At 45.9% G+C, this 14270-nt stretch overlaps 1 protein-coding gene across 1 annotated transcript in view; it reads right to left on the bottom strand.

Annotated features, from left to right (window-relative positions):
- Positions 1-12153: 12153 nt before the first annotated feature.
- Positions 12154-14270, bottom strand: part of LOC120917750 (adhesion G-protein coupled receptor G1-like) — a 47974-nt gene continuing 45857 nt past the window's right edge. Inside the window, exons 15-18 of the mRNA XM_040329243.1 lie at positions 14125-14205; positions 13695-14049; positions 13426-13493; positions 12154-13067 (exon numbers count right to left, since the gene is read on the bottom strand). The gene's annotated coding sequence lies outside the window, so the exon portion shown is untranslated. The remainder of the gene's footprint in view (positions 13068-13425; positions 13494-13694; positions 14050-14124; positions 14206-14270) is intronic.

Raw genomic sequence — 14270 nt, 5'->3', positions numbered from 1 at the left:
GTCCAGCCTGTCCCCCATGATCCCTCTGATGCGGGCAGCCCATGCGTGTGTGAGAACAGCGCATGGGAGGGGTGGTGCAGAGCGTACGGCGGCTTTTTGGAGAAGCTCTTGGCAGGGGATACTGAGGAGCGGCTGGGTGTCGGAACAGTACCTGGTGCTGGGGAGAGCCCTGCTCTGATAGATTATTGTGGAGGCCATAGGGACGTGAGCAAAATCAACTGAGCTACACTGTTCACGTAGTGGGGGGGGGGGGGGGGGATGTAATGCAGGAATCAGGTAGTTCCGTGTAGTGGTCGGTATAGGAATCGGGTAGTGTCCGTGTAGTAGTCGGTATAGAAATCGGGTAGGTCAGTGTAGTGGTCGGTATAGGAATCGGGTAGGTCAGTGTAGTGGTCGGTATAGGAATCGGGTAGGTCAGTGTAGTGGTCGGTATAGGAATCGGGTAGGTTAGTGTTGGAATAAAGTTGGTCAGTACTACTGGAAGGGACTCAGAGTGCTAAAAGTCTGGCGGCGGGTGCACATGTCTTGTCTGACAGCCAACACTACATGTAGAATTGTTTTAATGAAGTGCTGGGTGACAATCTCCTTACTGCTGTGCTGCCAGCTTTCCACCACTAGAGGGCACCTCTGCCACATCCTATGAAACCCCCAACAATGAACTTCTCTATTTTCCGCTTGGTTAAAACAAAATGCTTCCAATGGTCTGTTTATCTTTGATGTGTGAAAAATATCCTGCCAGAACTGATGACTTCCCCCGCTCCTCTGCCTGTATTGCACTTTTTATCAACCATTGTTCCCGGGTCTCCACTGTGACCTACTAATCAACCCCCACTATGAGGTCAACTCAATAATGGTTAAATAACGGCAAGTAAAATGGCTCTTGCGTTAAATTAGTTTTGAAAGTGCAATTCACTAATTATTGTGCGGTAAATAACTACTGTGGTAACGTTTTGATAATGTGGAAATTACCACATTTTCACGCGGTAATTTATCGCAGTGAGCTTGTTGCTTCGGAGCGGGCCGGAAAGCCAATCGCCACATTCTTAATAGATGAATTATCAGCTGTCAGCGGGTTTCCCGCTGACAGCTGAATGGTAAAGTAAACGTGCCGGCAATTAATAAATTATGGCGACTAAAAACAGCATACCATGCCCTTTTCTGAGCATGCAGCCTGGTTTCCTGACCTGCCAGGCTGCATGCTCTGTTAAGGGTCTAGTATGGCTTTTGGTGGGACCAAACGCAAGGTAAATGGTTCTTAGTCCTCTAATGTGGCGACTGGCAGGATCCTGAGGAAATCTGGATGATCTTGTGACTACTCTATCGGTTCTTGGCCTGCCAACCAGCTCACAAAGATCCTACTGCCACGCTTCTGCAGCTTTCTCAAGTCCACAACCCCTGGATTGCCAAAGTAAAACAAGCTGTCTCTGCTCTCCTAGGGGTGTGCACAGGCTGTGCCTGGGACACCCTAATCGCCCTGTGCTGCATAGATTTCCCCTGCTGCTTGGTTGCAGAGAAAAGGACTCGTTCCCTGTCTCAAAAATGAGACATGAGGGGTCTGTTTAGACCCCTGATATTTCGCAAAAAAGCCCCTTAAATGGGGCTCCTAAATGTTTTAATACAAAATTGTAAAAAAGTAGTAATAAAAAAATAAACCACTCTCTGCCCTACTGAGGGGGTGTGTGTGTGTGTCTATGGATAGATATTAAGGCCTGCGTACACCTATGTCTGCTCTAATAACCAAACTGGAGAGCTGTTGCAGAACTGCATCAAAGGGGGACACAACCTAAAAATGACAATCTACCATTTTTATTCCACAACCAGATAATGTCGCTAATGATGTGATTTCCATGCCCCCATTATTGGGGGTCCACTTGTTCTGGTGAGTTTGAAGAACTCTGTTTCTGCAATATTCAACTGCTACCAGAGGAACCTGCTGAACTTTCAAAATGAAAGTTTCATTACTCCCTGGGCCTGTGCCCATCTTATCTATCCAGACCTACAGATGTTCTCTGTAGAGGAGATCCTAAATCAAATTTGGCCCAAAGGTCCCCTTAACTTCAAAAGACCCCAACATCCGTTTTTACAAATCCATTTCCAAATTATCTTTACCACTGAGAATCCTGATGGTGCTTTTTTGGAAAAGATGAAGGAGGCCGACACAACCTACAAATGGGGTTTCCTGCTACACTGCATTGTTAATAGAAAATAGCTAATCCTTCACATTACATTCTCTGACAGGTGTCAGAATGGTTCATTCCTTGATGTGGACAACCTGGATGGGCCTGATCTTGGATGCAACACAGATGCCTAACATTCATGGTGCCAGATGGCTTATTTTTAAGGAGCAGAGTTGACGTAGTCAATTGCTGGATGGTCTTCATCTGATACCCTGCAACTTGAACTTGTTACCGTCAGCTTACCCATTGCTGACCTCAGCTTGTTGCTGGTCTCTGCTGATGCCTTGTATGACCTCCATTAGTTCCTCAACACGACTTGTCTATGTGACATTGGCTTGTTCCTGACCACAGCTTCTCTGGAAAAATTCCCAGTATAATCTGTTAGTTTCTGACCCATGGCTTAACGTGTGACCTTAGTTAGGCCCAGACCACAGCTTGTCTCTGTAGATTCCCAGTATGTCCTCTTCTAGTTTCTTACCATGGCTTGTCTTGTGACTCCTGGTATGATCTCTGCTTGGTCCTAACCACAGCTTGTATCGCCTGAATCCTGGTATGACGTCTGCTAGTTTCTGACCATATCTTGTCTTGTGACTCCTGGTATGATCTCTGTTTTGGTCCTAACCACAGCTTGTATCGCCTGAATCCTGGTATGACGTCTGCTAGTTTCCGACCATGGCTTGTCTTCTGACGCCTGTTATGACCTCCGCTGATTCTGACCACAACTCGTCTCTTATGATTCCTGGTGTGACCTCTGCTAATCTTGGCCTATGGCATACCCTCAGACTCCTGGTGTGACCCCCCCCCCGCTAATTATGACTATTCTGCCTGCTGTCTGTCTTCCCCTTTCCCATCACTGCTGGTCTCGGACAACACTTTTATCCTTCCGAGTCCTCCATTGTTTCTACCAGCTGCCTTCCAGTCTGCTTATCTACGAGTATGTTGACTTGTTTCCCTGCACCTCCATGATCATCTTATCGGTCTGCACACACAAGGCATACTAGCTCATTATGCCTTTTGTCTTGCAGGGTGTTTGTTCTTAGTTTTTGAGACTTTTTTTTCGAGGGGGGGAAAAAAAAAGTCAGACTGGCTTTTTTTTTTTTCAGAAAGTCCGGCCGTGTGTAGCCTGCATCTGACTTTTTTTTTGTCGGAAGTCTGACGGACCTTAGAGAACCTGACTTCCGACAGACTCACGGCGGACTCTTGCATGGTCAAAAGTCTGACCGTGTGTACAAGGCATAAGAGTATGTAAACCAGTGGTTCTCAACCTTTCTAGTGCCGTGACCCCTTGATAAAATTTCCCAAGTTGTGGGGACCCCTAACTGTAAAATTATTTTCCTATCGTGGGTTGTCGGCACAAGTAATTTGCGCCCCTAACCCATGGACATTTAGCGCTCCCCGAGTCCCTTCCACTCGTACAATATTAAAACCCCTTATAGTACATTTTAGGATGTACCAGTCTTTCTCCTTTCTTTCCCTTTAATCTCTCTAGCCTTCTTTCTCTTATTCTTTCTCTCCCTTTTTTTTTTTTTTTGGACCTCCCCCTCTTTTCCTCTCCCTTCCATGTATTCTCTATTTCTATTCCTTCTCTTACTTCCTGGTGGGCAGTATGGGATCAGTGGCGGGGAGTTGGGATCAGTGGCAGTGCTAGCAGGGAGTTGGGGTCAGCCAACTTAGGTGCTCTTGATCAAGGTCATCTACTGATCTGAGAACTGTAGTGGGGACTTTTTAAGGCAACTCTAATCACAGGTAGTGTTACTCACTGTGTCTCCGACTTTGTGGTTTCTCGTAGAAGTGACACCTATGCTGAAATCAGCAGATAGGGTCTCCTCCAGCCCCTCCCACTTCACATTCCTAACCAGTCAGCTGACCTCTAGTCACTGCCCCCCAGCTATGCCGTGAACTGAATGGGGGCGGCTGTAAAGAGGCTGAGTGGGTGGCCGCGGGCTTCAGGAACAGCCCAGGTTTTGGTGACCCCTGGCAAATCCTCATTTGACCCCCAAGGGGGTCCCGACCCCAGGTTGAGAACCACTGATGTAAACCCAACATTTCATATCCCGATATGTGCTTGATGTACCGTAGAATGCATTAAGGTGAAAAAACGTTTACCTTTACAACCCCTTTAAAAGGGGGGGGGAAGTATTTAGAATGTTTGTTTTTTATTTCTGTAAACATGTTTTGCTTTTAATTTTAAACTGGGTTTTTTACAAGGTGTAGGTTTACATATAATTTATACTTGGATACAAATGATGCCCCCCCTTTTACACTTGCCATTAAAAGTCTCAACCCAACAACTCTATTACCGTATTTTCCGGCGTATAAGACGACTTTCTAACCCCTTAAAATCTTCTTAAAAGTCGGGGGTCGTCTTATACGCCGGTAACCTAACCTTACCTTATCCAAGACATGCAGAGAATCGCGGCTGTATGTTTTTTCAAAAGCCGCGCCTCCTACGTCTTCTGTTCCGTGGTAGGCGGAACACTCAGCTTCCCAGGAGACACTGTGTTTAGTGTCCGCCTATCACAAAGGCCCTCTCGTTCTGTGTTTAGTGTCCGCCTATCACGGAGGCCCTCTCGTCCTGTGTTTAGTGTCCGCCTATCACGGAGGCCTCCGTGATAGGCGAACACTGAACACAGTGCCTCCTGGGAAGCTGAATGTTCCGCCTATCACGGAACAGAAGGCTTAGGAGGCGCGGCTTTTGAAAAAAACGTACGGCCGTGATTCTGCATGTCTTAGGATAAGGGCACGGTCTGGCATGTAATGGGGCACGGTCTGGCATGTAGTGGCATAGTCTGGCATGTAATGGTGGCACCGTGAGGCGAGGCATGACTAGTAGGAAGGGGGTAGTCTTATACGGTGAGTATATCCCAAAACCAACATTTTGGCTGGAAAATTAGGGGGTCGTCTTATACGCCGGCAAATACGGTACTTTTATATAACTTACCCCTCCCCCTTTTTTTTTTTTTTTAAAGACTAAGTAAGATACCAGGGCCATCCTGATGATATTGTATAGTTTGGTGCGTTTAGGAGCATTTGGGCATTTTTTTTTTCCCGCAACCCATGAACGCTCCTCAATGTTATCCTATGTGTATATGTCGTTTATAGAAGTTTAGAGGCAGTTGCGTTTACTGTTGTGTTTTTTTTTTTTTTTTAAGCAGATAAATCGCGTTTAGGACAGTAGTTTACCAGCATTTCAAATGCTAAATGTTTGCAATTGAATGGAAGTCTCATCCAAGTCGGATCATGATCCGACTTGTGGTGCGACGTGTGATATTGAAGGGGAACCCAATGCCAAAGTAAAAAAAAATGGCGTGGGGGGCAGCGTCCATTTGCTCTAATATGGATTTTGAGGGGAAACCTCATACCAAAAAAGCATGGTGTTCTCCACAAAACTCCCCCCCCCCCCAAATCCGTGCCGAGCATGCAGGTCAGGAAAGGGGGGAGGAGAAACAAGTGAGTGCCCCTTCCTGGACTATACCAGGCCATCCACCCTCAACATTGGGGTGTTGTGGTGCTTTGGGGGTAGGGCCGTCTTAATAGCATCATGGGCCCCTGGGCAAAGTAATGCTCTGGGGCCCCTACAATGATGACAGTGCAGGTAAACAGACATCAAGTAGGTAGGAGGCAGACTGCCTCCCCCTGTGTATCTATCACTCTGCCATCATGGGGCCCCCAATTTCGGGGCAGCTTGGGCTCATGGACCAGCTGCTTTGGAGAAAGTGCAGGGGCCCCCGAGCAGTGCTGTCTCATTAAGACAGCCCTGGGTTGGGGGCTCTGCGCCCTCCGCCCCAAAGCACCTTGTTGCCATGGGTTTCCCCTTCAAGAGTCTCAGAGCACAAGTCAGAACATCATGATCCAGCATTGGAGGCAGCTTATATTCAAATCGATGGGCTGAAAGTTGGATTGGTAGATGGCTTTCATGGGGTACTATTGATTTTGAATAGCAGCAGAGAAATGCTGCTAAATGTTAAATTGCCAATGCAAAAAGCGCATTTTTTTTCCCCCCCTAATGCCTGTGTACATGAGGCCTAATGGATACTTCCCAACATTTTGACATGGGAATGAGGGACACCTACTAGCAAATGTATGTAGGCATAGGACACGCCCCCTCTGCCACACCCCCTTAAAGGAGAATTAACCCCCCAAAAAGTTAATTAAATCCACAAGGGCTTTTTTTTTTTTTTTACACCACTACTAATCCTTTATATTCGCTAAGTTACAAATGCAGCAATTTAGAAGTTGGATGAAAGGTTTAGCGCTGGGGAAACACTTTTTGAAAGATAAAAAGTGAATTGTATATACAACTATATCTGTAGCGCTCACCCCCCAAAGGAGCCGCTGGTTATAGAATGGGTGGCATGTTACCTCTGTGACTCCGTCGTCTAGGGTAGTTGATGAGAGCCAAAGCAATGGAATGTCCACACAGCAGGTGTCTTTTTCTTGTGCTTTTATTTTACCCAACACGGTAAAACTTGAGGTAGATAGCAAAGATGGAGGAGAAGAAATAGCAGATTCAGGCTTAACGATACGGAAACAATCCTGCTTCCAACGACACTTTACTTTCGTCGCCACTCCAGCCGGAGTGGGTATAGTGTACCTGAACAGGCCTCTCTAACCGACCTGGCAGCCAGAGTATCACTCGGAACTTTGAGGGAAAAGATCTCTGCCACAGACCCTTCCCTAGAACTTAGATCATGGAGACAATCCTCCTTGGTAGAATATTAGTTAGAATCGCCTTCAGGGAGTATTTTCAATGATCCCCGATGGATTGTCTAGGCCCTGTTGGCTCGCCAGCCTCTCTTGGCTCTCCTCAGGCTGACTCCCCACCGAACAGCTATCTCGCTTGGGATCTTCTCAGAATTGGGGACCCAGTCGAATACTGGGGCCCCTCCACAGCTTTAAATGTCCTGCGCCAACATGATCCCGGAACCAGGAACACCGCGTGGCACGGGCACCCCGGCCTGGTAGGCCATCTCGCCGGGGGGCCGTGATGTGTGGTCACCCTAAAGGTGGGTGCCACCTCAGGAAAAAAATCCTTAAAGCAGAGCTCCACCCTAAAGTGGAACTCGTGCTGATTGGAACCCCCCCCCCCCTCCGGTGTCACATTTGACACCTTTCAGGGGGAGGGGGGGTGCAGATATCTGTCTAAAGACAGGTATTTGCACCCACTTCCGGCCCAGCATTCACGGGCAAAAGACGGGCATTGCATCACATCCCGTCGCCCCCCCTTGTGTGCTGGGAACACTCGGCTCCCAGCACACAGCGGGAGCCAATCGGCGGGCGCAGCGCGACTCACGAATGCGCCGTAGGGAACCAGGCAGTGAAGCCGGAGCGCTTCACTTCCTGGTTCCCTCACAGTGGATGGCGGGGGGGCAGCAGAGTGACGAGCTATCGCTCGTGCTCTGCTGCGGACGGCGCTGGACTCCAGGACAGGTAAGTGTCCTTATATTAAAAGTCAGCAGCTGCAGTATTTGTAGCTGCTGGCTTTTAATATATTTTTTTTTAGCCGGACATCCACTTTAATGGCGTCTGCTCCAGAAGTACCCTCCCCCAGCATGCCCTGCGAGAGAAACTCCCTCCTGATTGGCTGCTGGCAAGAGGCATCCCAGCCTGAACTCCACTGGTGCCACCTGTCTCCCCGGGGTGGTATAGCACCCCAAGAACAACAGAACGGACTCACAGCACAGCCCAGCTGAAACAGAGACTCTTTGTAGAATTGCAATCAAAATCGGAGTCAGACTATACTCTGATTATCCCTTAACTTTTAATAGCACCGGTACTTGGAAGTACACAGGCGCTACATATCGATCAGACCAAAATGAGGGACACTGCTCGAAATCGGGGACAGTTGGGAGCTATGGCTAATGAAGTCTGCTGGAAGACGCCAACGTTTTGGAGCGTGTGTCCAGATAGTTGGTGTACTTCACACAGCCATCACTCGGATAGCGATCCTATGTTGGTGAGAGAAGCCCCCATTCTATATATCGGAGGAGTGCAGACCAAGCATGACTCCACAGAGGACCGACAATCTCTCAGCACATTGGAGACTTTCAGAGACTGGCGTTTAAAGATAAAGGTAAACTAGATAAGCACATTGAGGCTGGGCTCACACTGTGCGGCGCGGGGCACAGCAGAGGGTTTGGTGCGTCCCCATTCACGGGTCCAAATTGTTGCCTGCATTTGGACCTGAAACTGAGCCAAAGACGCCCAGGACCCTTCTGCAGTGCGCCCCGTAGGTGTGTGAACCGGCTCTATTGAGAGCCTCTTTATGCTCCAATTCGCATAAGTGTGAACCTAGCCTAAAAGTAAGCTAACCACAGTAATAAGCCAACTTAACCCTCTACTTCTTCCGAGCAATGGCAGCCTCAGCAGGTGCTACAAACACAGTGACCAATGTGGCTGCTTGCTAGCAGAGCTCTCAAAGACCAACGAGCCTGTTCTGATCTCCCACACATAACCACAGCTTATAGTGAAAGGAAATAGACGTACTCATACAACCTCTTAATGCAAAGAAAAGCAAATTGTCCCTTCCCCTGCTGAAAACAATGACCACTTACCTAACTTCTAAACTTTCCAAATTAAATCAAAATTAAACTATAAATAAAGGCAACTTTTTTTTTTTTGGATGGAGTGAAGATGGATTATAATACCTATCAAAAAAATTCCCTGCAAGGCAATGCTATAATGCATTGCATACTAGCACATTATGAGAAACTTGCACTATATTATCAAAAGTATTGGGACACCTGCTTTTCCAAGCACATTAACTTTCATGGCATCCCACCCTTAGCCTGTAGGGTTGAATATTGAGTTGGCCCGCCCTTTGCAGCTATAACAGCTTCATCTCTTCTGGGAAGGCCGTCCACAAGGTTTAGGAGTGTGTCTATGGGAATGTTTGACCGTTCTTACAGAAGCACATTTGGGAGGTCAGGCACTGAGGTTGGACAAGAAGGCCTGGCTCACAATCTTTGCTCTAATTTATCATAAAAGTGTTCTATCGGGTAAGGTCAGGACTCTGTGTGGGCCAGTCAATTTCCTCCACCCCAAACTCGCTTATCCAGGTCTTTATGGACCTTGCGTTGTGCACTGGTGTGCAGTCATGTATGAACAGCCCCAAACTGTTCCTACAAAGTTGGGCGCATGAAATTGTCCAAAATGTCTTTATATGCTAAAGCCTTAAGCGTTTCCTTCACTGGAGCTAAGGGGCCAATCCCAACCCCTGAAAAACAACCCCACACCATAATCCCCTCCTTCACCAAATGATTTGGACCAGTGCACAAAGCAAGGTCCATAAGGACATGGATGAACGAGTTTCGGGTGGAGCAAGTGAATGGCCTGCACCTCAACCCGATTTTAGAACATCTTAAGGATGAATTGGAGTGGAGACTGCGAGGCAGACCATCTTGTCCAGCCTCAGTGCCTGACCTCACAAATGCGCTTCTGGAAGAATGGTCAAACATTCCCATAGACACCCTCCTAAACCTTGTGGACGGCCTTCCCAGAAGAGTTGAAGCTGTTATAGCTGCAAAGGGTGGGCCAACTCAATGTTCAACCCTACAGGCTAAGACTGGGATGCCATGAAAGTTCATGTGTGTGTAATGGCAGGTGTCCCAATACTTTTGACAATATCGTGTATCTTCGAACAAAGCCCTCCTGTGCCGTGCTGTCCCTGTTGAAAGGGCTGACCTCTTCTCTTGGTCTTCCTTCCAGGCTTGCGGCCTCTGGCTACATGAGTGGCCAGGGGTGCGATGTCAGTCCTGTGCATGCGCACGGGAGACGCTGTTTACGGCACAGGCTTTGAAGGTCTGACACTGTATACTGACCCTACCGAGCGAATTTTCCGGTGAAGTCACCAGCTGCATACATTCCTGAATATCTGCTAAACAGTGCAAGTTTAGGAGATATTCACAGTACCTACAGGTAGGCCTTATACTGTAATTAACTGTAGTATAAGGCCCCTTTCACACTGAGGCATATTTCAGGTGTTTTAGCGCTAAAAAATCCCCCCCCCATATCTGGGTTGGCAGTTCTGCCCCTACTGCTTCCCTTGCAGCCTTCTGGGACACATCACAGGTCCCGCAGGACTACAGGACCATTCACAAGGTGCAGCGTTACATGTGCAATAGGGAAACCTGGCTATGAAGCCATATGGCTTCACTGCCTGTTTCCCTTACTTAAGATACTGGCGCCTACACCCAAAGCCAATTAAAGCATCCGCTTGGCTGAGGATATTGCTGAATACCTGGACAGGTACGTGTCCTTATATATATATTTTTTTTTGGGGGGGGGGGGGAGACTGGAGCTCCTCTTTAACCACCAGCCTACTGTCGCACTTTGAATGACAATTGCGCGGTCATGCAACACTGTACCCATTTGAAACTTTTATTATTTTTTCACACAACTAGAGCTTGCTTTTGGTGGTATATAATCACCACTGGCTTTTTTTTTTTTGGTAAACAAACGAGAAAAAAAAAAAGTAGAATTTTGAAAAAAAAAAAACGTTTTCTTACGCTCGATTCATACCTATGCATGTTGCGTTTGAGTGTTTTTGCGGTATTTCTCGACATGCGTTTTTACCGCAATTTGCTTTTTTTTTTTTCGGCTAAAAAAATATATATATAATTGCCGGCTATTTTTTTTTTTTTTTATTTCTTTTCACAACCAGCTATAAACAGGTTAAAAAAAAAACGCATACCACGGCACTTGCGCTTTGGATGCGGGTCCATAGAATTCTATTACATGCAAATGCTGCTTTTTGCGGGGGGAAAAAAGTCCCCGGCCCTTCCAAAAACGCAGAGGCACAAAAACGCATTGATGTGAACATGTTCCATAGGAACCCATGTTAAATTTCCCTGCATGTCTGCAAAATGCACCAAAAAACGCATTAGTGTGAATCAAGCCTTTAGTTTCTGTTATAAAATTTTGCGCACAGATAATTTTTCACCTTCATTGATGTGCGCTAATGAGGCTGCACTGGTGCATATGTCTCCAGACCTAAACCCTATTGAGCATCCTCAGATGGAAGGTGGAGGAGCGCAAGGACTCTAACAGGGCCGGTGCTGCCACTAGGCAAACTATAATCAGTCTGTCCCATCTGACTTTTTTTACATCAGAGTTTAGATATAGAACATGTTTTATTTTTTTTACGATGGAAAAAAAATCCGATCGGAAATTCCGATCGTCTGTGTGGAACTCCGATGGAGAAAAAAAAACATGCATGCTCAGAATCAAGTCGACGCATTGCTCCGAAGCACTGAACTTAATTTTTCTCGGCTCGTCGTAGTGTTTTACGTCACCGCGCTTTGGACGGTCGGAATTTGGTCTGACAGTGTGTATGCGAGACAGCTTGAATGGAATTCCGACGGAAAATTCCATTAGATATGCCGATCGTGTGTATAGGGCATTACATCCACCAGCTCTGTGATGTCATCATGGAGGAGTGGAGGAGGACTCCAGTGGCAACCTGTGAAGCTCTGGTGAACTCCATGTCCAAGAGGGTTAAAGCAGTGCTAGAAAATAATGATGGCCACACAAAATATTGACACTTTAGGCCCAATTTGGACATTTTCACTTAGGGGTGTACTCACTTTTTGCCAGCGGTTTAGACGTTAATGGCTGTGTGTTGAGTTATTTTGAGGGGACAGCAAATTGACACTGTTATACAAGCTGTACACTCACTACACAACATTGTAGCAAAGTGTCATTTCTTCAGTGTTGTCACATGAAAAGATAGAATAAAATATTCACAAAAATGTGAGGGGTGTACTGACTTTTGTGAGATACTGTGTGTGAAGGTGAAAACATCCCCCTGTGTCCCCCCTCCCCCCATTCTTCTATAGACGTTCTCGTGGATTCTCCCTGCTCTATCATGTTCTCTCATATGGCCCCCACCTCCCCACACACCTCAGATGTGTCCCTTCTTATTGTGGCCCTTTAGCTGTTTCTCTGGGGCCCTGAAGCTTGTGATAGACAGACACCATGTTGATAAAGTCTCTTTATTTATAGCACAATATATACATAATCACCTCAATATATATCTATAGGACTCCAGTGTCCAGCTACATTTCATTGGCTGCCAGCCATTACAGTTGGCGTTTGTTCTGGGTGACTGAGCGCCCCTCTGTTACCATGGTTACACGCTGACACTGGCAAGAATGCCATTGTTCTGAGGAATGTGCCCTCCTCCTCCCCTTGCAAATTATTAACCCTGTTCTTCCCAGTGGACAGTAACTGACATCCATCTCCCTGTGACTATATTCCATCTCCCCCCATCACAAAACATCATGGTCGTCCAGCCTCTTCTCCGGGAATCAGACTGCATGCCACTAATAATGGAAACTACCACGATATTTGTAACTGATGTCTCACCTGGTAAGAAATCTTTCTGTGCTTGGTGAAATTATTGGTGAAGAGAGTATAATCCAACAACCAACCATAATCCACAGCCAAAATTTACAAACAACCATAATCCAACACCCATAACCCACAACCAACCATAATTCTTCAACCATAATACAACAATCATAATCTACAGCTATCCATAATTCAACAACCAGCCATAATACAACAAACATAATTTACAACCAGCCATAATACGCAAGCATAATCCAACAACCACAACCCACAATCAACCGTAATCCTACAACCGTAATCCAACAGCCATAACCTACAACCAGCCATAATACGCAACCATAATCCAACAACCACAACTCACAACCAACCATAATTCTTCAACCATAATACAACAAACATAATCTACAGCTATCCATAATTCAACAACCAGCCATAATACAACAAACATAATTTACAACCAGCCATAATACGCAACCATAATCCAACAACCACAACCCACAATCAACCATAATCCTACAACCATAATCCAACAGCCATAACCTACAACCAGCCATAATACGCAACCATAATCCAACAACCACAACTCACAATCAACCGTAATCCTACAAGCATAATCCAACAGCCATAACCTACAACCAGCCATAATACGCAACCATAATCCAACAGCCATAACCCACAACCAACCGTAATCCTACAACCATAATCCATCAATCATAACCTACAACCATCCATAATACGCAATCATAATCCAACAACCACAACCCACAATCAACCATAATCCTACAACCATAACCTACAACCAGCCATAATACGCAACCATAATCCAACAACCATAACCCACAACCATCCATAATACGCAACCATAATCCAACAACCATAACCCACAATCAATCATAACCTACAACCATCCATAATACGCAATCATAATCCAACAACCACAACTAACCATAATCCAACAGCCATAACCTACAACCATCCATAATACGCAATCATAATCCAACAACCACAACCAACTGTAATCCTACAACCATAATCCATCAATCATAACCTACAACCATCCATAATACGCAATCATAATCCAACAACCACAACCCACAATCAACCATAATCCTACAACCATAACCTACAACCAGCCATAATACGCAACCATAATCCAACAACCATAACCCACAACCATCCATAATACGCAACCATAATCCAACAACCATAACCCACAATCAATCATAACCTGCAACCATCCATAATACGCAATCATAATCCAACAACCACAACTAACCATAATCCAACAGCCATAACCTACAACCATCCATAATACGCAATCATAATCCAACAACCACAACCAACTGTAATCCTACAACCATAATCCATCAATCATAACCTACAACCATCCATAATACGCAATCATAATCCAACAACCACAACCAACCATAATCCTACAACCATAATCCAACAGCCATAACCTACAACCAGCTATAATACGCAACCATAATCCAACAACCACAACCCACAATCAACCATAATCCTACAACCATAATCCAACGGCCATAACCTACAACCAGCCATAATACGCAACCATAATCCAACGACCATAACCCACAATCAATCATAACCTACAACCATCCATAATACGCAACCATAATCCAACAACCACAACTAACCATAATCCAACAGCCATAACCTACAACCATCCATAATACGCAATCATAATCCAACAACCAACTGTAAGCCTACAACCATAATCCA

Source organism: Rana temporaria, chromosome 11 (assembly GCF_905171775.1).
Source record: "Rana temporaria chromosome 11, aRanTem1.1, whole genome shotgun sequence".
Classification (NCBI taxonomy): domain Eukaryota; kingdom Metazoa; phylum Chordata; class Amphibia; order Anura; family Ranidae; genus Rana; species Rana temporaria.
The sequence above is the reverse complement of the archived record's forward strand: the minus strand, read 5'-3'. Positions and strand labels throughout refer to the sequence as shown.